The sequence below is a fragment of the Arachis hypogaea genome, chromosome 20 (assembly GCF_003086295.3).
Source record: "Arachis hypogaea cultivar Tifrunner chromosome 20, arahy.Tifrunner.gnm2.J5K5, whole genome shotgun sequence".
NCBI classification, from domain to species: domain Eukaryota; kingdom Viridiplantae; phylum Streptophyta; class Magnoliopsida; order Fabales; family Fabaceae; genus Arachis; species Arachis hypogaea.
The window spans coordinates 35,245,348-35,270,169 of record NC_092055.1 but is presented as its reverse complement, the minus strand read 5'-3'; the positions used below and the strand labels follow the sequence as shown (position 1 = coordinate 35,270,169).

The 24,822-nt window shown below is 34.4% G+C and overlaps 1 pseudogene; it reads left to right on the top strand.

Moving 5' to 3' along the window:
- The first annotated feature begins 10,268 nt into the window (after window positions 1-10,268).
- LOC112785755 (triphosphate tunnel metalloenzyme 3-like) lies at window positions 10,269-12,299 on the top strand (annotated as a pseudogene).
- The last annotated feature ends 12,523 nt before the right edge of the window (window positions 12,300-24,822 follow it).

Genomic DNA, 24,822 nt, shown 5'->3' with positions numbered 1-24,822 from the left:
CCTGTTATGGTGGCTTGTGCTTGAATTCATCCAGAAATCTCCACCAATGTTTGTGATTCCAATGGCCTCTGGGGTCCCAAACTAGGCGCAGAAAGCCTTCAAGCAGGTTAAAGCAAGTGACAAGGCCCTAAGAGTGTTGATTTCTAGACTGAATTCTGGGGTCCCAAATCTTGCTTCTGCACCCGTCTTCTTGTTGATCATCATTTTTCCACTTGGGTGGTGAACAGTCGGAATTTTTCACTGAGACATCTAAACAGCTTCCTAGACCCATTCAGTTGAGCTTTATACCAACCTTTGCATTTAAACTTTGAGCACACAACCATGTTGAACCTTGCTTGACAACTCCAACCACTAACTGTCTTCCTCTTACTCTTAATGCCACAAAGAGCTCTAAGTTGACCATCCGTCTCCAGTAGCCCATATTCAAGTGGAATTAGAAAGCTAAGGGATATGAATTTTACCCACTTGAATGTTGTGAAGGATGATGGCAACTTAGGGGGAGGGGTCTCCAATAACTTCGGCAAGGTGATTTCAAGCTCCATTCCCCTGGGCTCTTCTTTAACAGCTTCCACCTCTTTGCAAGCTTCTTCAATTTCAACCTCTTCCTCTTTGTAGTTGTCTTCCAATTCAATCTCTTCTTCATTGTTCACCAAGAGTGTGGGAGGTTGTGCTTTTTCTTCTTCCATCTCCATGTCAAGTTCAATGGGAGAGGATTCAATTGCGGATAAGAATTCATCAATGATTGAATCCATCTCTTGATCAACCTCTTCAAAGTCTTCAACCATGATATGTCTTGGAGGTTGTACACCCTCTTCAACATCAATTTTAAATGTCTTTGAAGGAGGTTCTATGTCTTGACTTTCCCAAGGAGGTTCAGCAGCTCCTAAGTCTTCAACCACTTCTTCTTCTTCAATAATTTTGGCTTCCTCCACTTGTTCCAGTACAAATTCATGCTCCTTGCTGTCCACCGGAGTTTCTAATGTCTCCTTCATACTACGTTCTTCATTAGATTGTCCACATGAAGCCATGGGGGTTCCTTGAGTGTTCGAACGTCGGAAAGCTAATTGATTTATCACTTGATTTAATTGGTGAAGGGTTGCATGAAATATTTCCACTGTTTCCTTGAGACGATCCTTTGATTCTTGTTGTGCTCGGCTATCATAAGTAGGATCATAGTGCTCTTGGATTGATGGATATGGAGATGGTGAATATTGAGGTGGTGGTTCTGGGCGTGGTTCATATGGTGGTTGGTGTGGTGGATAAGGATTAGGGTTATATGGTGGTGTTTGGTGGTAAGGGGCTTGTGAGTATGGTGGTTCAAAGTTGTGTTGAGGATATGGTTTATTGGCATATGATGGAGCTTGCTGGTAACTACAAGAGGGTCCACCATATCTATTGTCTTGGCATGCTGATGAGAGAACTTTTGCGTGGTCTAGAAATTTGCGGATAAATCCTCGTTGCAAGTATAGTTTCTAAACCTTCAAAAGTCCTTTCATACAAATGTTTTGGTTGTCACAAGTAACAAACCCCTTTGAAATTGATAACCGAGTATTCAAACCTCAGGTCATCTTCTCAAGGAATTGCAGGGAGGTATGTTCTTATTATTGGTTATGAGTTTGTAAATTGGGGTTTTGGAAGTAAGGAGGGAATATGTTATATGACAAGTAAAATAAAATAATAATAATAAAATCTCTTGGAAAGGTATAAGAATTGGAATTCCTATCCTAGTTATCCTTATCAAGTGTGAAGAGAATTGGGTTTTAATCCCACTTGGTCAGCCTTTATTAAATAAAGGAAGGTTAAGTGGACTGATTAGCTTGATTCTCAAGTCCTAGTCAACTCCTGTGGATAGACTAGTGTTAGAGCAATCCTAGCTAAAGCAAAATCTGCCAATTTCAATCACTTGCTGAGTTGGATAACTCAAGTACTACCAATCACTTGACCAAAGCCAAAAGGGAGAAAAATATCTAAATTAAATTAAAAGCATCAATATAAGCAAAGCAATCTTAAATCTGAAAATACCTCGAATTGCATTAACAAAAGAAATTAAATCTGGCATAGATGTTAATAAATTAAATTGAAAAAATAAATAAAAATAAAGAACCTGGGATTGAGAGTCACTCCTAAAACTAAGAGAAATCCTAAATCATAATCCTAAGAGAGAGGAGAGAACCTCTCTCTCTAAAAACTACATCTACTCCTAAAATTGTAAATATGAGAGCCTCCTCATGAATGGATGCATTTCCCCATTTCCCCATTTTATCCGCTCTAAGCTTGCTCAGCTTTTGAGGAGGAAAGTACTTGGCTAAGAAAGTCGTGACCAGCTTATCCCAAGAGTTCAGGCTGTCTTTGGGTTGAGAATCCAACCATAATCTAGCTCTGTCTCTTACAGCAAAAGGGAAAAGCATGAGCCTGTAGACTTCAGGATCTATTCCATTAGTCTTAACAGTATCACATATCTGCAAGAATTCAGTTAAGAACTGAAAAGGATCTTCAGATGGAAGTCCATGAAACTTGCAGTTCTGCTGCATCAGAGAAACTAATTGAGGTTTCAGCTCAAAATTGTTTGCTCCAATGGCAGGAATGGAGATGCTTCTTCCATGTAAATTGGAATTAGGTGCAGTGAAGTCACCAAGCATCCTCCTTTCATTATTATTATTTTCGCCTGCCATCTCTTCTGCCTGTTCGAAAATTTCTGAAAGATTATCTCTGGATTGTTGTATTTTAGCTTCTCTTAATTTTCTCTTCAGAGTTCTTTTAGGTTCTGGATCTGCTTCCACAAGAATGTTCTTATCCTTGCTCCTGCTCATATGACAAGGAAGAATGGCCAGAAAAATGATAATAATGATAGAGATCCTTTATACCACAGTATAGGGATCCCTTTGTAAGTAGAAGAAGAGGGGGAGATAAAGGATGTGATGTAAAGGAAGAAACACAACTGTGAGGATTGGAATGTGAGATGAGATGTTAGGACATGAATGAATAAATAGAATGAGATGGGGGAGGAATAATTTTCGAAAATTATTTTGAAAAAGAGTTAGTGATTTTTGAAAATTGGTTTTTGAAAATTAGTTAGTATTTTTCGAAAATTTTTGAATTCAAAAATAAAAAATAAAAATAATTAGTTAATTAAAAAGAAATTTTTGAAAAAGGGAGAGATATTTTCGAAAATTAGAGAGAGAGAGAGTTAGTTAGGTAGTTTTGAAAAAGTTAAGAAACAAACAAAAAGTTAGTTAGTTAGTTGAAACAAATTTTGAAAAGATAAGAAGTTAGGAAGTTAGAGAAGATATTTTGAGAAGATATTTTTGAAAAAGATAAGATAAGAAGATATTTTTGAAAAGATATGATTGAAATTAGTTTTGAAAAAGATTTGATTTTTAAAATCTCAATTAATGACTTGGTTCATAAGAAATCACAAGATATGATTCTAGAACTTAAAGTTTGAATCTTTCTTAACAAGCAAGTAACAAACTTCAAATTTTTGAATCAAAACATTAATTGATTAGTTATTTTCGAAAATTTTATATAAAAATAAGAAAAAGATTTTTGAAAAATATTTTTGAAATTTTCGAAAATAGCTAAAAATTTTGAAAAAGATTTGATTTTTGAAAAAGATTTTGAAGAAGATAAGATTTTCAAATTGAAAATTTGATTTGACTCATTGGCAACAACTTTGATTTTTAAAAATTTTTGAAAAAGTCAATCCAAATTTTCGAATTTGATGAGAGAAAAAGGGAAAGATATTTTTTTGATTTTTGAAATTTTTATGATGCAAGAGAAAAACACTAAAAAGATGCAATGCATGAAATTTTTAAATCAAAACATGTGATGCATGCAAGAATGCTATGAATGTCAAGATGAACACCAAGAACACTTTGAATGTCATGATGAACATCAAGAACATATTTTTGAAAAATTTTTAATGCAAAGAAAACATGCAAGACACCAAACTTAGAATTCTTTAATGCTTAGACACTAAGAATTCAAGAATGCATATGATAAACATGAAAAGACACAAAACAAAAATTCATCAAGATCAAACAAGAGGACTTACCAAGAACAACTTGAAGATCATGAAGAACACTTATGAATGCATGAAATTTTCGAAAAAATGCAAGATGCATATGCAAGTGACACCAAACTTATAATGTGACTCAAGACTCAAACAAGAAACACAAAATATTTTTTATTTTTATGATTTTCTAATTTTTTTGGATTTTTATTTTATATTTTTCGAAAATTATATGAAAAAGAAAGGATTCCAAAATTTTTAATATGAATTCCAGGAATCTTGCCATGTTAGTCTAAAGCTCCAATCAAAGGGTCTGGCATGGCTTAACAGCCAGCCAAGCTTTAACATATAATTACATGGGCTGGAGTGATTAGTTGAATACCAATCCCAAAGTAGTTTGGGTATGGCTTTACAGCCAGATATGATTCAACATATTTCATGAAACACTAGAATTCATTCTTAAAAATTTTGAAGCCATAGAATAATTTATTTTTGAAAACATTTTTATTTTAAAATTTTTTCGAAAACAAGGGAGAAATTTTTTTTTTGAAAAATTTTTTTGAAAAGAAAACAAAAAGAAAATTACCTAATCTGAGCAACAAGATGAACCGTCAGTTGTCCAAACACAAACAATCCCCGGCAACGGCGCCAAAAACTTGGTGGACGAAATTGTGATCACATTAATGTAGTACTCTTTGTTATTGTATGGAAACATTATTATGGCTCTTTACTATGTGTGGACACAACTCCGTTCAACTAACCAGCAAGTGTACTGGGTCGTCCAAGTAATAAACCATACGTGAGTAAGGGTCGATCCCACAGAGATTGTTGGCTTGAAGCAAGCTATGGTCACCTTGCAAATCTCAGTCAGGCGGATTTAAACATGATATTTTTTTAGATTAAAATAAATAATAAAAGGGATAGAGATACTTATGTAGATTCATTGGCAGGGATTTCAGATAAGCGAATGGAGATGCTTTTCGTTCCTCTGAACCTCTGCTTTCTTGCTATCTTCATCCAATCAGTCTTACTCCTTTCCATGGCTGGCTGTATGCAAGGGCATCACCGTTGTCAGTGGCTACATCCCCTCCTCTCAGTGAATCATATGCTCACGCACCCTGTCACGGCACGGCTATTCATCTGTCGGTTCTCGATCATGCTAGAATAGGATTCACCCTCCTTTTGCGTCTGTCACTAACGCCCAACAATCGCGAGTTTGAAGCTTGTCACAGTCATTCAATCATTGAATCCTACTCAGAATACCACAGACAAGGTTTAGACCTTCCGGATTCTCTTGAATGCCGCCATCATTCTAGCTTACGCCACGAAGATTCTGGTTAGGAGATCTAAGAGATACTCATTCTAGCTTAATTCATGTAGAACAAAAGTGTTTGTCAGGCACGCGTTCATAAGGGGGAAGGATGATGAGCGTCACACATAATCATCACCTTCATCACATTCTTGGGTGTGAATGGATATCTTAGAAGCGAAATAAGAAGAGTTGAATAGAAAACAGTAGTACTTTGCATTAATCTTTGAGGAACAGCAGAGCTCCACACCTTAATCTATGGAGTGTAGAAACTCTACCGTTGAAAATACATAAGTGATAGGTCCAAGCATGGCCGAGAGGCCAGCCCCTCTGATCTAAGAACCAGGTGTCCAAAGATGTCAAATACAATAGTAAGAGGTCCTATTTATAATAAACTAGTCACTAGGGTTTACATGAGTAAGTAATTGATGTATAAATCCACTTCCGGGGCCCACTTGGTGTGTGTTTGGGCTGAGCTTAAGTGTAGCACGTGCAGAGGCCATTTGTGGAGTTGAACGCCAGTTTCTGTGCCAGTTTGGGCGTTCAACTCTGGTTTTGGATCCTTTTCTGGCGCTGGACGCCAGATTTGGGCAGAAGGCTGGCGTTGAACGCCAGTTTACGTCGTCAATTCTTGGCCAAAGTATGGACTATTATACATTGCTGGAAATCCCTGGATGTCTACTTTCCAACGCAATTGGAAGCGCGCCATTTCGAGTTCTGTAGCTCCAGAAAATCCACTTTGAGTGAAGGGAGGTCAGAATCCAACAGCATCAGCAGTCCTTTTTCAACCTCTGAATCTGATTTTTGCTCAAGTCCCTCAATTTCAGCCAGAAATTACCTGAAATTACAGAAAAACACACAAACTCATAGTAAAGTCCAGAAATGTAAATTTAACACAAAATCTATTAAAAACATCCCTAAAAGTAACTAGATCCTACTAAAAACATACTAAAAACAATGTCAAAAAGCGTATAAATTATCCGCTCATCAAGCAACTATGGAATATTATATATCAAATCGAAGCTCCAGACGTTAGCTTTCCAACACAACTAGAACCGTGTCATTTGGACCTCTATAGCTAAAGTTATAGCTATTTGAGTGCAAAGAGGTCAGGCTGGATAGCTTAGCAATTTCTCCAACTTCTTGTATTCCTTCAACTTTTGCATGCTTCCTTTCCATCCTCTGAGCCATTCCTGTCCTGTAATCTCTGAAATCACTTAACAAACATATCAAGGCATCTAATGGTAATAAGAAAAGATTTAAACATAGGGAACTTAAGGCCAAAGAAGCATGTTTTCAATCAAAGCACATAATTAGGAAGGCAAATGTAAAACCATGCAAATAGTATGAATAAGTGGGTAAAGAGTTGATAAAAACCACTCAATTGAGTACAAGATAAACCATAAAATAGTGGTTTATCAATTCTCCTTCTGTTTAGCCAGCTTTTTCTTCTGAGCTATCGCCTCATTCTGCGCTTGAAGGATTGCCATAATGTCGTCCTCCTCATTATACTGTACTGCCCCAGACTCCACTGCAAGCTCCCAAGCTTCCTTATTTTCTTGCATGTCATTTGCCAATTTACTTTCCTAGGATTCAGAGCCCGCCACACTACCAGCATCCCAGCCATCAGCCTCTGCATCTGTCCCTGTGTCCCTGTTGCCATTCTCAAATACTGTCTCAACTGATTGAACCTTCCCAGCTCCTGAATCTGGTTCTTCATTTTCCAAACCCATTGTCACCTCCCTGTTCACCTGGCCATTCCTATTGCCACTTGGAACCTCTCTGACCTCTGTACCTAGTTCACCCAGGCTTCTGGCATTACAAACCACATCCCTAGAGACCATACCACCATGACAACCCGCTGCAACCGCAGAGTTTCTGCCAAGCCATTCAACCACCTGCACTCCCACCGACTGTGATTTGTCAGCCTCATCCAACCCAGCGTTGCCCCCTACCTCTCCATAGACCAATTTTCGGGCCGCCCCCATAACCCCCGGCAGCCCGTCAGTAACTAGGAGACGCTTATCCAGTGGCTCCGTCCTTCTGTTGGCCAGCAGCGACCTTCGAACCCGTCCGCCATCGCTCGCCGCTTCCTGGCCCGCTCTCCCTCCATTAGCCGTCACCACCTCCATGGACTCCCTGGCGCCACCCACGAAAGCAGGCGAACTCGGTTCAGTACCCACCTTACAGTTCCCTCCACCTATCCTGGTCCGGTCCTCGCTCACATCATCAGCTCCGCCCTGGTCCTGCCCTCCTGCGCCGTCACTCGCACCCTCAGCCACAGCAGTCTCCTTCGGATCTCTAAGCTCCACGGGCGCCTGGGTACCTGTGACCCGTATGACCACTGGATCAGAGAGTTCATTACCATATGGGCCTTGTGTAAGCAAGCCCAGTCAAATTTCCGTGGCAAGCTGTGGCAGAATCGGGTCCCCAGCACAAGTGAAAAGCGTATTGGGCTTCTCAAGGCCCAATTCCCTCCTAGCTGCACTAGTTACAACATCCTCCCCTCCCATATCTTTCCTAATATAGTCCCAGGATATAGTTCTCTCAGAAGTCGTCTCCATATAGTTAGCAGGGGATCCCGGAATATCAGTGTTATTCCTCCTGGCATTAACTCCCACAGTAACCACCCTTTCCAATTTTGAATTCAAAAACCCATTACTCCATTCATTCAATTCTTCAGGAAGAATTACAATCCTATCCTTTTGCTGAACTTCCTCTCCACCCGCCAGTACCAAACAAGCGGCCTCAGCCTCCATTCCTCAGCCTCCACTCCCGGAATATCAGTGTTGTATTTTGTTTTATGTATTTTATTTTTAATATTCTGTCTCATTCCATTCAAAAAATTAAACAGTCTATTAACTTGAGTATTAAAATCTTTTGTAGATATCTCTACCTCGATTTCAATGCTTTTTTTGCCTTCGCTTTACTATGACCAGGAGCGCTTGTGGGCAGTGGGTACGGGAAGGGAGCAGGCGTGTCATTCATAATGAAACACCATATATTCAAAGTTCATCATCTTCCTCTCACGAGCTAACCTATCTCAAGATCCAAGTTACCTAACGTCAACAATTATTAATTTCTTTATTTTATAAAATAATATACATTTTCATAATTAAAATCTTTATTTTTTAAGTATCTCTATTATTTGAATAAATAATTATCTTTTACCATTAAAAATTAAAACGTTGACAAAATTGACCATAAATAATTTAAACAAAAATTATAATCTTCAATATTTATTACCGCCTAACATTTCTAACAAAACATTATTTTGGTGAGAAACGCCGTTAGTTCATAACTTCATATCCTATGTGATGAATGATGATGAGCTCTCATAAGTGACAAATAGTATTAGTAATGACATTTAAACCTTTATATTTCTTTGAATATTTTCATTCTTCTTCTAATTTTCTTCATCAAATCAAAACCCTAAATTCCAATTGATGAAGGAGAGAATATAAATAGCTTCTAGGAGAGAATGTGAAGTTGCTTGCTTTAGTCCTCATCATCCTTTATTTTATTGGTGTCCATATTTTCTTCAAAAGGATAGTTTGTCATGTACAACAATTATTGGTCTAGAGGAAACCTACCCAAAAATTTATCAATAAAAATCAGGATTATTGACACAAGATTTAAATTCATTCTTACTTCTCATTTATTGATGACACAAGATTATTGATATCTTTAGGGTATTGCTATACATCCAAGTATTTTTTCATCTAAGTTTATCCAAGTAGGTCCAACACGAATAAAAACCACTCTCATTAAAAGAGCGTCGTTACACGCGCTTTTCTTCTTCTTCTTCTTCTTCTTTCAAATTCACGCATACCTCCTCCTCCTCCTCCTCCCTCTTCTTCGTATACGTAGATTCTTCTTCTGCTTCTCCTCTTCCTCCTCCTCCTCCTCTTCTTTTTCTTCTTCTTCTTCTCCTCTTTCGTTATCGTCATCACCAACAACACCAACATTTTTCTAATAGATTATTTTTTCAATCGAATTGAATGGAATGCAATTGCTAAATTGAATTGAATTGAATGGACGCAGGTGTTCTGAATTGAATTGAATTGATAATCTCTAAATTGTAGACATAGGTGTTTTGAATTTGATTTTATATAATGGATAATGTTCCGTTCATTTAGTACTATACAATTGTTTCATGTTAATGACGTGTTCGATTCATTATTCAGAAAGCTGTTTTGAATTAGATTTTATATAATGGATAATATTCCATTAATTTAGTACTATACAATTATTTCACCTTAATAATGTGTTCGATTTATTATGCAGAAAGCTGTTTTGAATTTTATTTTCTATAATGGATAATGTTCCGTTCATTTAGTACTATAAAATTGTTTCACCTTAATAACATATTCGGTTCATTATGAATTGAATTGAATTATTTTGAATTGAATGGACGCAAGTGTTCTGAATTGAATTGATAATCTCTAAGAGGAGAAAAAGAAGAAGGAAAGAAGAAAAACCTGCGTGTGCAAATTTGGAAGAAGTCAGCATGTGCTTCGTTTGGAAGAAGTCAGCATGTGCTTCGTTGGAAGAAGAAGAAGAAGAAGAAGAAAAAGAAGAAGAAGAAGAAGAAGAAGAAGAAGAAGAAGAAGAAGAAAGAGGAGGAGAAGAAGAAAGGAAAAAAAAGAACCTGCACAAATTTGGAAGAAGAAGAAGAAATACGAGGAGGAGGAGAAGGAGAAGGAGAAAGAAATGGTGAATGAGAAAGAGAAGAGCGCGTAATTTGAAAAGTTGTTACAACAACTTGGATAGACTTGGATACGAATTTTGCTTGGATATAGAGTTTTATTCAAAACTTTATTCAATTCAATAATGAAGAATAAGTTGTTACAAAGCCTATGACATACTCGCCGCATCGTATCGGCCTTTCTCCTTAAATTCCCCTCCTTCCTCACTCTCCGCTCCCTCTCAGAGCTCCATTCTCCAATGGAAGTTGAAGTGAAGTTTCGCCTCCCAACAACGACTCGCACAAAAAAATCATTGCCTTGCTCGCACCCTTCCATGCCGCAACCTACCGCCAACGCAACCTCTTCTTTGACGGTGCCGATTTGGATCTCTTGTCAAAGCGTGCAGTGCTCCGTGAGGATCAGTGCATTGGTTCACTAAAGGCAAAGGCTATTTTGATTGACAACGTGAGTAATGATTCCATATTTGACGATAAATTTTGGCATAAATTGGATAGATTTCATCATATAAACTCACACTTAATCACTAAAATAGCATACTTTTTGTGATTGCTCCTTAAATTGAACCTAAATGTGAAAACATGCATTTTTGTATTTAAATTGATCATTTTAATTCCAATTTTATGCCATTTGATGCCATGACGTATTTTGTTAAGTGATTTCAGCTCAATTAGGCAAGAATGGCTAAACAAAAGTGGAAGGAAGCATGCAAAAAGGGAGAACACATGAAGAAAACAAAGGAGAAGCACACAGCCAAGTGTGCATACGCACAACCTTCTGTGCGTACGCACAAGTGGCAAAATCAGCAAGTGTGCGTACGCACACCTCTGTGCGTACGCACAAGTCCCTGCGCGTGACTTCATTAATGAAGCACGTGGCTCGCAATTTTTAGGCTCTTTAGCCCAATTTTTTTAAGTGTTGAAGCCATTTTGGAGTGCGATATGAAGAAAATTTCATTCCATATCAAAGCATTAGCTTAGAGAGCTCACTTTTAGGATAGAAAGCATAATTTAGGAGTAGGAGTAGTGTAGTGTAGAAAATTCTCCCTTAGGGTTTATTTAAGTTTTATTATAGCATTTTATAGTTTAAGCTTTGATCTTGAAGTTTGCTCATCTCTTTTGTAAGTACTCTTTAATTACATTACTTTGTTACATTTTCTTATGGTTCAAGTTACTTTGTTAATATATGGAATTTTGGTTTCTTGGATCTTTTGTTTATGAATTTGATGCTTTATGATTTCTCTATGCTTGATTGAGTTTCTATTGTTGATATTGTGAATAGTTTGGTGATATTTTCATTTTTCTTTGCTATTTCCTATGTTTTGGTTTTATACCCACCAAGTGTTTGTGAAAATGCCACTTGGAAATTTTGAGTAGATTTTTACACTTGGGTAGTTAATTGACTCTTATTTCCATTGACGCTAGCTTTTTACTAAGAAATAAGTAAGTTAGCTAGGACTTATGGATTAAGGTCAATTATGCTTGCTTGACTTACTCCTCGATGTTAGGGGTTGACGAAGCGAGATTGACTCATCATAGTTGTCATAGTTATAGTTATGATAATGATAGGATTCCTTAATTCTCATTCCCAAGTCAAGGCTCTTTTATGCATTTATAGCATTTTCACTAGTTTTGACCTTACTTCCTTTTTACTCGCATTAATTTCAATTTTGATCCCTTCTTATTTCTTTCATCCCTTAGTTCTTTTAATTTTCGTTTTATATTTCAAAATCCCTTTATTTCACAACCAATAATGTACACCTAATTTGTGTTGTCCGAGGAAAGACGACTCGGGATTTAAAACTCCCGGTTTTTATTGGTTTGTGTTGTGACAAATGAAATTAAACTTTGATTGAGAGTAAGTTGTTGGTTTGGACTATACTTGCAACGAGATTCTATTTTGTGAAATTTTAAACCAACATTAATTCTCATATCAGTGAGCTGCATGGAGGAAGACGAGGAAGATTTGAACCCTAGGGTTGGTCTTGATTGTGTCGCGAAGCCTGGAAGCTTGGGCAAGTGGAATCTAGGGTTTTGGAGAGGGTGAGGAATAAGTTTAGGGTGAAGGGGGAGAATGAATTCATGGGTTTTGGAAATATTAGAAGTGTTTATGAATGGAAAGGTTTGAAATTAGAGGTGGATGAGATCAGACAAGCTTTGACTTTAGGACTCTTTACAAGATTGAATATGAGAGTGTTGATCCTGAGGAGGCTAAGCGGGTATTGAAGGAGTTCTTGAAGTTGTATTGCATTATTAGAATATTATGTACATAGTTTGTTTAAAGTTACATACATACATAATACACTCCTCAACAATTTTGCATATCTTGCTTCTTTGTGTTACATAGCTTAATCTCATTTCAAATCAGCTTGTAGCCGAAGTCAGATAGAGTTTTTACTTTTTAGTCACACCCACAGTTTTGAATGACATTACTAACACTATTTGCCACTTATGAGAGATCACCGTCAGGTAGGATCACATGTAGGGTTTAGAGTTTGGTTAGAAATGTTGGATAAAAATAAGCATTAAAGATTACAACTCTTGTTTAAATTATTTGTGATCGATTTTGTTAACGCCTCAATCTTTTTTAGTAAAAAATGAATTTTTACTATTTTTATTTTATATTATTTTTATACTATCAAACTAGTGTATGAACCCATGTTCAGCACGGAAAAATTTATAAAAGTAAAAAAAGTTTTTATGTTTGGATATTTAAAAAAAAACACACACACAATAATTATTATTTTAAAAAACTTATAAAATTATTATTAAAATCAAATTTTAACTTAAAAATAATGAATAATCATCATTTTACACTTTTTAAAAGTAAAATAATTATACATCGATTTCAATACAGAATTTAAAATAAAATTTAAATATTTACATTAGAATCCTATTTTTTTAAAGACTTCTCTATAAATAACATTGATGGTTGAATTTGCAGACATTCCTACGTGATTCATAAGTAAAACTTTTAAATCTCTCTTGCTCTTAACTTTTGAAAGTGCCACATATAGTTGGCCATGTGTAAAAACTGGTTTGGACAAGTACAATCCAACATGACATAAAGTTTGTCCCTGAGACTTATTAATTGTCATGGCAAATGATAATATTATGGGAAACTGTCTTCGTTGAAATCTAACTGGGATGGTTTCATTTGTTGGTACCATATTCATTCTTGGAATCAAAGTAATATGACCAATATTGTTACCTGTTAAGACTTCACATTCTATGACATAATTTTCAAGCTTCCTAACTCGTAGTCTTGTACCATTACAAAGACCACTGGATTGGTCAATATTCTTCAGTAACATCACCAGAGCACCAACCTTGAATATTAATTTATATGAAGACAAACCAGAGCAATTTATGCTATTCAGTAATTCAGGACCATAGAGATCTAGTTAACTCTCAATATTCCCTTCATCCATACAAATTGAATCCGAACTAAGATATACTTTTTTCCCTCCAAGAATGATAGCCATCAGATGGTTGTTGACCACTTCAACGATGTCCAGCGTGGGAGCCAGTATAGTTCTTGCTTTGAAAAAATCCTTTGAAGACATGTTTTCCAAAATATTTAGATAAGAAAAATGAACCAACTCATCAAATGCCTGGTCTGAAGAAGGAATAACAATATCTTCTGGAAGACATATCTCAGATTCACCATCTATATTGTCACCTATTAGACCATCACCAACTTTCAATAACCACTCACTAAATTCCTTTGTCTCATCTTGATATGAAGCAGTTGTCCCTACAGAAAGTCTAATATTTTTTTGTTAGTTTGAGCACCTGACAAAACTTTCAAAGGTAAATTGAATTCACGGTTGAATGAACGATATCTTGTCTCAATCCTCGTAGAATGACAGAAAGGATTTGTCTAAAGTCTCTACCTAGTACAATCACTTTTTCCCGAAAGGGTAAATCTTTGTTATATGTTGGAGAAAACCTCACGATATCACCCAAGCATTTATCAAGTACTTCATAGCAGTACTTACTAACCATTGGAGCCTCATCCCAAATTATAAGTTTGGCTTTCAACAATAGAATTGCTTGAGGGGAACCAGGTTTGATGTTACATACAGAATTCTCAGTTATATTCAGCGGTATTTTGAACCTTGAGTGTACCATTCTTCCATTAGGAAGAAGTAAATATGCAATACCACTTGAAGCAACATTTAACACAATATCACCCCTTGAGCAAATCTCAGCGGACATAAAGTTCCAGAGAAATATTTTTCCAGTACCCCCATGACCATACACAAAGAAACCCCCCCTTCATCACAATACACAGTTGTAACAATTTTATCGAACGTATATTTCTGCTCAGGTGTTGTGATGGCTAACATGTCTAAGGCATTTTTCTTTAACTCATCCCTGTTAAAGTTTAGCTCTTCCCTGATAACACTTTCGGTTAACAAAGAACTATCAACTTCAGTTGCTAAAGGCATAGAAGGATAGTCTTTTAAGGTTTTACCATAGGAATGTAAGATCTTGCCTATATCCATTAAGCATAACTACTTAATCTCATCATCTAACATGGTTAACTCTGCATATTATACGATACTATAAAAATTCAATCAAACTAAAAATGATCAATAATAAAGGACTTTTATAATTGCAATTAATAAAAACTCACCCCTCATGTTCATTAACGATTCTTTGTCGATACAAAATATCATCTAAGAGTTCATGCCAACATCTATCCTAGACATGTTCTGGTCTTGAGATATTGTTGGATGTTAATAGAATGACAAACAACCTCCTAACATATGATCCTGAGGCCCACGAGCTTGCTTCCTTAATTGCATACATGAATTCTCTGTCATCTTGCAAGAGTCCAAGAGCGAAGCATGCATCTCTATAAGTAGCATGAATTGTTCCTCCTACTGTTCTTATATCTCAAAAATCCATACATCCTCTTTGAGTATTCAAGAGAACTCGTTGGTAATATTCTTTGGTATTTGCTGCAAAAAACTTGGTTAAAATCCCACTTTTAAGTTGCTAAATGAATTAGGCTACGCGATTTCAATTATTATGTAGCCACACATGCGTAAAAAAATTATTTTTTCTAAAAAATAGAGAACAATTCTAAAATTGTATAATCTATAGAGCGTTAGATTATAACTATTGAAAGTTATTTGAACATTTGTTTTCTAGTGTAGATAAATCGAATAAAATTGACGTGGGGTATATATTGTTAAGATTTTAAATTTAAATCATCAAATAAATAAGATCAAAATTGAATATAAACTCGTCATTATGTGCAGGTACATGAGTCAACCTTCCAATTGCAAAGCCTTACTTTCGAGGAAACCACTTTGAAGCATCGTCCTTCCAAACAAACTTGGTTGGAAACTCAGTATAAGTCAGACTTCGAGCATAGGGATATGACATGTTCACCGCCATCCATCCCAAAAATATAGACTTATGAGATACTACTCTTTCGATGATATCATTCACATTAGAAGTTTCACTATAAACCGCAGGTTGCTCATCCTCCAAAAAGAGTGAAAGTCTAATCACAAATGGTTCTTTCTCTTAGATTTCATATCCAAATAAATGCCAGACTGCCTCACATGCCAAAATTTATCTACAATCATAGTAATTTCTAATTTCGTCAACAGCTTGTGTGGCTTCTGACGAATCACCAGCGTTGTATAGGGTAGCTGTTACGCGATCATTGTCCTTGTGTGCATACTTAAACAGATACTTAATAGAACTTGTTTGGCATTTGTATTCCATATTTATGTGGCACCCGAACTTGAGCAACAATTTTGGATTATACAGAAAAATGAACTTATTGTCCAGTACACATTCCCTTTTCTTCACTGTTCGACCGTTATCAGTATGCCTATATTTGGGAAATCCGGCTTCATCAATTAGTGTTCGCTGCCTAAACTCTTTTGGATAAAACATTGAACATGATCCATTCTTCATGCAAGGTGAATTCTTGTTGTACGGACCACATGGACCATGTACCATGTAATTTTGAACTGCTCCATGTAAATTTGGCCTTTTATTTTTATCAGGAATCTCAGCTATTATATGTTTGTCTATGTCATCTGGTATTTGTGGCTTGAACTCGTTATTCATGAATAAAAGGATATGTGTATGCGGAAGCCCTCTCTTTTGAAACTCTATAGTGCAAACATCTGAAAATTGAAAAAGACAAATGAGTAAAACATTAAACCATAAGATTTTAATAAGGTGTTGCATAAACAAAGACTTACATCTCAGTATTTTGCCAAAGATTATTCCCTCTTTTAGGTCATCAATCAAACCATCAAGCTTGGTCTAGAAAACTCGACACAATATATTAGGACGATCTTCTGCCTTCAATCCAATGGGAGTCACTTCTCTTTTTATCTCATCCCATTCAGGGTTATAGGTCATAATGATAAAATAGCTAGGATATCCTGCATATCTGCAAATTACAAATGCATCTTTGCAATTATTCATCATGTACCTAGGTCCACCGGTAAAAGTATCAGGAAGAATGATTCTTTTGCCAAGCCTTGTAGCATCTACATCCCCATTTATAAGACTTTCATGCAAATATTTGTATTTATTAACCCTCAACTGTGGTTGTTTACACCTAAAAAATTTTAACCTCTCTGATTCCACCATTGTGTAGGCATCTACCAGAAACTGTTGAAATAATCTCTTTGATATCAAAATTAACGGAGATTCATCCGTCCTTTTCTGTAGTTGAAAAGCAAAAAATTGTCGTAAAGTGATTATTTTATTTTTCTTTGTAGGCCTAGCGGAGATAGAATCTACCCAAACAAAATCCATCCTCCCCATACGGAAACAACAATGGATATTGCAAGGCTAAATAAGATGGGTGAAAAACATCAATCCGTTGGAGCTTTCTAGTTTGACTCTCTATAATAATATTTTTATCTTTGCTTAGTTGTTCGACATCGCCAACAATAAATGCAGCCACTTCAGATGCAGATGGCAAGTTGTATGTCCTGCCATCTGTAGTTCTTTTACTAATCAACTTAAACTTTATGTTTGTGCAATTTTTCTGTTGGTACCTATCTCTTGCTCAGCGAAAACTCTTTGACAAACTATTATATTTATCTAGCACATTTCTTAATATTACCACAATTTTCCTATCCCGTTCATTTATAGCTTCATTGGAACTGCACACAAAAAAAATACAATAAAATTTATGTTATTCTCTCTCACAGATAAAAAATAACTAAAATCTTTGACTGGTTGTATGAAAATTATTGAAGTGTGTCTATCCGATTATCAATTTTATTTTTTGTGTCATAGATATATAGTTAGGCAAATGTTGGTCGTAGACTATCCGGAGGAAGTAGGCTACCAATGCTATGGTAGATTTGGATCCATTAAAGTGAGTAAATTGCGAAAGTGATAAATTGAAGAGTTAATCACAATTGATTTTGTCACTTTCGTAAAATGTGTGTCCTACTATATTAATTTAAGAATGATTAACTCCTCACTTTATTACTTTACTAACTTCCTCACTTTAGAAGATCTTGATCCAAAAAAGAGAAAAGGTTCACGAACTACCATCTCAAATAAATAAGATACAAAATATTTAATAATTAACTAAATTATAGAGAAATAAGAGATAATTCGACTCTACTGCTACTTATTATGAGACTACGGGATCCCTTTCATAAAATTCACCATAAATTAATGGAACTTATCTAACAGCACGTTATTGTGATGACAATCATGCATGAACGGTAAGTGTTATATAGAAGATGGTTAAAATTAATGAAGGATCAAATTTTCTTTTGATAGATGTTAGGAATAGTATTTGTCCTCCTTTACCCCTATCCAAACTTTTACTGTTGCCACAATTCCAATATTTGTTGTCATCTCCCCCTCACCATCGAATCAAGTTCTCCTTTATATCTTTTAACCTCTTTGGGGGTTGTTACTTGTTAACCAAAAAACCAAACAGAGAAGATGGTCTCTAGAATTTGAAATTCAAGAGTCTAAACGGCTTTGAATGTTACTTATTTAAGCATTAAGGTATTATGGTGTTTTGTTTTTGTAAAATCAGAACCTAAACAAATATGGTTAATTTTTTTAACTGATTAACCTTTTTTTGGTTTTTAAATAAATAGTCCCAAGAAAAGCAAAGACTGCTAAAGTTAAAATTGTGACAATTAAGAGGGTGAGAATCATACAAGTGTAGGATCACGAGGAACAAAGATATTTCTAACCAATCCTAACCTTTTTAAGAGACAAATTGATCCTAGCTAATATTAATCCTCCACTAACCTAATACTTAACATTATTGTCATCGAAATAACGTGCTAGCTAAACAAATTTCACTAACCATTCATGGTAAGTTTTCCTGAGGGGTCAGGTTGTCTCATGACGAACATAATCAAAGTTTTATATAAACTTTAAATATAGATTAAGTGTATGAAAGTAGTGAAGTAATAATCTATGCATCAGACATTGTATATTTTATGAGCATCAATCACCTTATCAATATTATCAGAAAATATAGACTAAGTGTATGAAAGCAGAGAAATAATTGTGTGTGTGGATAAAATTAGAGGTACTTGCTCATCCATCAACACCATTTCAATGGAGCTAATGGATTTGGGGTCTTTAAAATTCAGTAGAGACCAAAGTCTGATCATTCTAACATGAATCTTCCAACATTCTTTTGGTAGTGCAATCATCTCCATCAAATCATATCGCCTAATCATTTTTTTTCTGGTGACAAAAATAAGAGCAAAAGTAAATTCTAGCAAGACACGCGCAATAAAATTGTAAGACCACGCTTCTTAGGCTTTTACAGCATATAAAAAGAGGTATATTTTTGGGTAAATCATTTTAAAATTGGAGTGCATACGAAATCACAGATACTCCATAATCCAAAAGAAAAAAAATTTGTCTTGATGATTTAAAAAACAAAAAAAGATTTGAGTTGAAAATAAACCACTCATTCTATATAATAAATATTGGCAAATCAAAACGTACAGAATAAAAAGGGTATGAAAATAAGACCTGAATCTATGTCTTTCTTGTAGCAACTCACCTTCATCAGTTACATGATCGGAAGCATCCCGGTGCAACGCCAATCTGAAGGACAACGGCATCAGTAAAAGTTCCCTCTTGTCGGTCCGCTATCTAACTTCTCTGGTCACATTAGCATCCCCGATCGTCCTCGACCTCCTCGTCGGCACAATCCCGTCGCCATAGGAGCAGCCAGTCTTCTCGTCTTCGCCGATCTGAAGTTGCCGTTCTCCATTGCTAACGTCTCTGTTTGCCTGCTGGGAGAGAAAAGACCCAAAAAAAGGCTTTGGGTCGGCGTGTTAGAATTAATTATATGGGATACAGGTAGTTTTCTCTTTGTCCAAATTCATCGTTAAGTTCGGATCTTAGCCATCACCAATCGCAAGAGTTGGTCATTTCAGACAATTTACTATAAAAATATGGGTTATTTTAGTCTTTTAATTCTTTATTACACGACAAACAACTAATGAGTAACTTATTCGTATACGAAATACACTATTCCACTAAGAATAATTGTCATAAAGAATAATTTTCTAATACTCTATAATAATATTGGAAAGTTTATATAATACTATATAATATTTCCTTAAGACATATATAATATTTTGTTAATATATATAATATAAAGTGATAGGGCATTACTTGAATAAAGTGATAGGGCGAATAAAGTGATAGGACATTACTCGTTTATATATATATATAAATAAATAAAGCTCCATCAAAGTGATTTATAAATTATTATTAATTCATATATAATATATAATTAAATTTAATGAATTTAATTAGAATAAATAACAAATAATTTATTTTATTTCAAATTTTATAAATAAATAAACTAATTAACTAATATAACGAATTACAATTAACATAGTATAATTAATCAAGTAATATAAATTATAATAGATTACAATGATATTTAAATATCAAATCAAATCAATTAGTTGATATAATTAAGTCATTGTAATAAATTATATTGAATGAATTAAAATAATTAAATCGAAAAACATTCTTCGGATCATGCCACGTCAACTCCATCATTAAATACAAAAACTCAATTTTTATATAATAAAATAGATAAATATAATTATTTACTTGTGTTTAACGTTTATAAAAACTAAAAATATATATTAAATAAATACAAATATAAAATTAATTGAATCTAACCTATTTATTCTGGTGGGTTAGCACACTTTTTTAAGAGGATTACAAAAATTGTCATTTTAAGAAGATTTATTTATTTAACATACTTAAAACATAATCTATAAGGAGTTCAGGACCTATAATTTGATGTGTATTCGATTTAATTTGATTTGACTTATTATAAAATAGTTCAAGATTTAAACTAGTTTAAAATATAAATAAATATATACATAGTTTTTTATAATTAAAAAATTATTAAAATTTTTAAATTTGTTATATTTTATTAGAAATATTTTTCATATTTTAAATACTTTAAAAGTTTAAATATTATTATAAATATTAAATTACGTATATTGCATATAAATAATTTTTTAAATATTTTTATTTTTCCTTTCAATAAAAAATATATATTAGACCTTTAATTTTAACAGACTTTAAGTTAGGATAAATTTAATATTTAAAAAAAAACTATAATAAATCACAGATCAAATTCAAACCAACTAATTATATGCATGATAGTATCATCTGCTATTTTCACCTCTATAGGCTCTATTCATGTTTAACAGACCTATTTATTGATTTATTGTTATCATATTATGTGTGCCGAATAACAATGATCAAATAAATAATTAAGCTTTTTTCATCCAAAATAAACATATATTTTTAATTTGTACATTCATTTTATTTAATGATATAATAATATAAAATCATTTTAAATGGACACATTTAAGTTTAATTGTGCATGTATGATAATTGATATAATTAGAAAGATTTGACTTTCACAATTGTAACGAAGTTCACCTTCTATCTCTTACAAACTTCATTTTTGTCATCCTTTTACCAAACATTAAGTTAAACAAGACTCCTCTCCAGAGCCAAAAGTTGCAAGAGTTTACCCTTTACTGAGTATTGGGTTGACTTCAACTAAAGTAAACTTATACATCAATTTTACAATGACAGGAGGAGTGTATATTTTTTTTGGTGACTACATGAGGAGTGTATATGAGTCGAGTAAAATCAGATTTATTCTAATTTAGATTCGGTCTTAAATATACACCAGGTTTATTTTAAGACTCTCTTTCGGCTTTAAATTTGATGAAATCTAAATATTTTCGAGTCACAATTATATCGGGTTCAAATCGGGTATTTAAAGTTTTAACAATAATTTATAAAAAAAAATTATTCATAAAAAAATTTATTTATGATGCACTTATTTAAAAAGAAGAAATTTGTTACAAAAAGTTAATATTTATATTTGAACTTGAATTGGTTTATAAATTTTAATTTGATACTTCTTTGATTTATTTTCTAATTCAACAAGTGTGATTAAAAATAAAACAATAAGATTATAATTAATATAACATAATATTAAAATTAATTTAAAATATATATATATACATTTTTTTAATTCTCTTAGGATGCCGAGTTCATCTTGACCCATACTCAAATCTAAATAATGATTGGATCTATTTTTGAGATATGTACTCGATCGTAGATCTGATAAAATCATATCAAATTAGCCTCTAAAATATTTGAATCCAGACCGAATCTTCACGTTGGATGGGACATGTATACTCGTAGAGGCCACAAACAATTAAATAATGATAATAATAAATGTCAAAGGCAAGAATATAAATATTCACGGTAAAATAACGTTGACAGTTATGAATAAAACCGTTATCCACTTGTCCGAGTTATGTCTTTGAAATCCCAATATACGCACGTCATACACGTTATTATTCTACATAGTTTTCTTAAGAGATATTTTTTCTTTTGAAGGCACTATCAAAATACGTCATACTCATACACATTATAAATGATTTCAAATATACATATCTTAATATAAGATAATATTTTAATAACGTGACAACGCATCGAAGATAATATTATAATCACAGAGTATGCTGAAACATCTTTCTAGTTCTAGCTAGCTAGGCTAGTTAGCTCAAATTAAACCTAACTTCATTTTAAAATAAGACAGACAAAAAGTTTAACCAAAAGCAGCTCAATACAAACACATATCGTCATATTCTTCCCTAAATCTGATTGCTATCCGAAAGTTTTTTAATCCTGTGTCACACCCACTTTAATTTGGCGATTCATCGTTCGTTACACTTACAAACCTTAATGGAATCAGCTTCAACAACCACACACGACACATTTATTATGATTCTTTTCCCTAATTTTAATTTGATGAAAAGGTTTAGTGTGACTACTCATCAATTATTTTTCTCTTATATATAGCTTTAGTTAATTATTATTATTATTAGGATAATTTACGTCAATACAGAAAATTAACTCCACTGTAAGTCAACTTGAACAATTTTTTGAAAATTAGAATTTTGATCAGACTAAACACCAAAAGTAACCATAAAAGATTGTTTTGCTGACAAAAGTAACCATAGAATATCATAACTCCTCATATGTCCACAATTGATTAGCTCTCTTTGACAAAAATAACCACAGACATAAGTCATACTCTCAGCTTATAGCTTTGATTTCACCTTTAATCTTCTTCTCAACCTTCATGGCCATGTTAACATTCCTCTCCCTGTGGTTTATTGGAGCAATCGTCACATCTTGATTAGCAACACCACATTCATGCTCATTGAGTATTCTAATCAAACACCTTACCAAACTTTACTATCCCCCGTCAATTTCATCAACCCAAACAAAATAATTGCAATCTCGACTCTACAGAAGTCAAAAAATCGAAATATCAGAGATGCAGAGGAACCCTATACTTATCTAACTATCATAAATAATGTTCCATACCTTCGAAGAGGGGCAATGAATAAACCATCTTTCAGGATTTGTAACCGTCAAAGATTCTAACAAGACAACATACTCACCTAGTGACATCTTCCATCCAGAATTTTCTTCTTCTTCATCTTCGAATGTGAAACTCCTGAAAATTTGCTTCCTTCACTTGTAGTTACTTCCCTCCTTGACTTTGCTCGAATTCTATGAGAATAAATTAATTCAGGGTCCTCCTGTGGAGTAGCTCATAACGATGGATGATTGTACTCAGGTATGATTTTATCCTACAAAAATTGGGTTCCAACTAAGAAGAATGAAGAAAACAGTCTACGTATGCCACTCTGTTAAGGCTACATCAGGTTTGGCTATTTTTGACAGACGGAGCTAACCAATTATGGACATCTGAGGAGTTATGATTTTCCATGGTTACTTTTGTTAGCAAATCAATCTTTCATGGTTACTTTTGGTAGTTTAGTCTTTTGAACAAATTAGATTAGAATATTAAAAACGTGTTATATAAACCTAACGCGAAACACCTTCCACGTACTATCCTCGCAGAGCCGTTTCTTGAAGCTCTAGCAACCGTCGGGTCGTCACCTCATCTACCATAACTAATTGCATCATAGCGCCAGTTCCCTTTGCATTGAAACTTCTTCGTTGCACGCGCCAATCTCCATGTAACGTATTTTCTTGTGGCGAGATCAGACCGTCGACATTGTGCTCCGGTTGCCGCTAGTTCCGTTTGTCGAAATTCGCCGCCAATCGCTACCGAGAGTCCTATAGATGGTGTCGCTATTCTTTCCGGTCCGCTTTCAATTCTCTTGGCCGCGACGTACGACTATGCATGCAAGGTCTCGTGAAATCCCATCGAACCTTCAACCTGAGAAAATTTCTTTCTGTTTAACTTGGAATTTTTTTTATGAATTTGGGATTTTTTTTTTTTGTTACATTTGAAATGTTTCTTTTGTAAATTTTAGAATATTTTTTTAATTAAACTAACTGTAGGATGTTTTTTTTCTGTTTAACTTAGGCTTAAAGTCTCATGCCACGTTCGAGGCTTATTCCCGATATGCTTTTTGATCAAACTTATCAGAATTTTATTTGCTGCATCTACTTGCCCATTAGCCTGCGCATAATAAGGGGTTGAGGTAACCATATTGATATTCCTCGAGGCTGCAAAATTCTTAATTCGCTGACCAGTGAACATAGTACCTTAATCAGTACTCAATGTTTGAGGAATTCCAAATCGATGGATAATATGTTCCTTGATAAAGTCTATTATTTCACTTTGACTCACTTCTATCAGGGGAATTGCTTCAACCCATTATGTGAAATAATCAATTGCTATAAGATAAACTTGTGATGTTTTGATGAAGGAGGGTGAATTAACCCAATTAAATCTAAAGTCCAACCTCTAAATGGCCATGGTTTTATTATCGAATGTAATTCTGATGCTGGGATTTGCTGTATCGAGCTATGTTTCTGGCATTCTTGACATGCCTTTGCATAATAGCTGCAATCTTTTATCATGGATGGCCAGTATACATGATTGCAATATAACACTAATCTCATTTTCTTTCCAGCCTGATGGGCACCGTATATCCCATTGTGGACTTCACCCAAAGCAATATTCTGGTCATTTTGGCCTAAACATCTCAATAAACTCCCATCAATCCCTTTCTTATACAACTCATCAGCCATTAAGACAAAATTTATTGCTTGCAATTTCATCTTTCTATCGTTTGGAATATTAGGATCTTTCAAATACTGAGCAATAGGCTTCCTCCAATCAGAATCTTCCCATTCGTCCATGCACAAAATGTCTCTTTCATTTGCAGGTACTAAAATTTGATGAATACTGGCCAATTTCTT